Source organism: Gossypium arboreum, chromosome 13 (genome assembly GCF_025698485.1).
Source record: "Gossypium arboreum isolate Shixiya-1 chromosome 13, ASM2569848v2, whole genome shotgun sequence".
In the NCBI taxonomy this organism is placed as follows: Eukaryota; Viridiplantae; Streptophyta; class Magnoliopsida; order Malvales; family Malvaceae; genus Gossypium; species Gossypium arboreum.
This window is the reverse complement of record NC_069082.1, coordinates 31,197,824-31,199,369: the sequence shown is the minus strand read 5'-3', so window position 1 is coordinate 31,199,369 and position 1,546 is coordinate 31,197,824. Positions and strand designations below refer to the sequence as shown.

Sequence of the window (1,546 nt, the reverse complement as noted above, 5' to 3'; positions counted from 1 at the left end):
GAGTCTAGTTTCATTAGAAACAAACGGCACCAGTATTAAATCCCTGTACAGAGAGATATTCAATTTGTAACGCACGAAGGTCAGAGCAGTCGATCCCTGTAATATGGGTGACTTTAACTAATAAACTGTACCAATTGGCCCGACCAAAAATTCTAGAAATAAATCCATGGAAGGATATATGAGTCTAAATTCAGGGAAAATTTACAGAACCAGTTTCCGAGTTTTGAAACTTGAGATATGATTTTTAAGGCGACAGTGACGCAGTTTTCCAGCCTGTCTGGAAATGCCAAATTGGTCGGTGCTTTAAGAGGATTTAGCTCGTTAACCCCTCGCGTCCGACACCGGCGATGGTCTCGGGTTCGGGGTGTTACACTAGAAATCAGAATCAAGACCAAGGTAGTGAAGCTGATAATGTTCGAAATCCTATCCTTATTGCGGATGATAGGAATTGATGCATCAGACAATATGCTGTGCCACTTTTCAGTGAGTTAAACTCAGGAATTAGAAGGCTAGATATTGAGGCAACCCAATTTGAATTGAAACCAGTGATGTTTCAAATGCTCTAAACGGTGGGCCAATTCAGTGGTATGCCCACAGAAGATCCACATCTCCGCTTTCGATTGTTTATAGAGGTGAGTGATTCATTCAAGATAGCCGGTGTGACTGAAGATGCACTGAGGTTGAAGTTGTTTCCATACTCGTTGCAAGATCGAGCACGAGCATGGCTCAATTCATTGCCACCAAGTTCCAACAATTGGAAGACGAGTCTTTATATGAGGCTTGGGAGCGATTCAAGGAGTTACTTCTTAAGTGTCCTCATCATGGGATTCCTCATTATATCCAGTTGGAGACATTCTATAATGGTCTCAATGCACATACAAGATTGATGGTAGATGCTTCTGCGAATGGTGCAATTTTGTCTAATTCTTATAATGAGGCTTATGAGATCATCGAGAGGATCGCGAGTAATAACTATCAATTGTGACAGCCCTAATTTGACCTTAGTCAGAAAGTGGATTCGGGACCACAAAACTGAGTCATAAAAATAATTAACCATTATATTCTATGCTTATTGTATGTGTACATGCATGTGTGAAAGTTTCATGCTTTAATTTTGTCATTTGTATGTGAAATTTATTAAATAGGACTTGTGTGAGAAAATTGTGAAATGTGATAGGTAAATTTAAAAGTGGTCTATTAATGCATGTTATAAAAAGGTTGGACTTGCATGTCAAATATCCATTTTTGTTTATAGTGGCCGACCATGATAATACTTTTATATTAAAATATGTATTAATTATTAGTTAAATGGCTTCATACTTAATAATATAGATGAATAAGATAAAATATTGGATGTTCACCTTCTTTCTTCAATTGCCAAATTTTGAGAAAGAAAAATATTGAAGAAGAAGCCAAGGCATTCGGCCATGGTTATCTCCATTTAAAGGTATGTATTGTAAATTTTCTTTGAAATTGATTATGAAATATAATGTATAAGTACATAGCATAGCTAACCCATGGTTTAAATTCATGAATCAATGAACAA

The 1,546-nt window shown here is 36.7% G+C and overlaps 1 non-coding gene across 1 annotated transcript; it reads right to left on the bottom strand.

The window, feature by feature from the left end:
- Positions 1-722: 722 nt before the first annotated feature.
- On the bottom strand, positions 723-828 carry LOC128287163 (small nucleolar RNA R71). The gene has a single exon (XR_008277859.1). It is a non-coding gene; the product is annotated as a small nucleolar RNA R71 (small nucleolar RNA).
- Between the last annotated feature and the right edge of the window lie 718 nt (positions 829-1,546).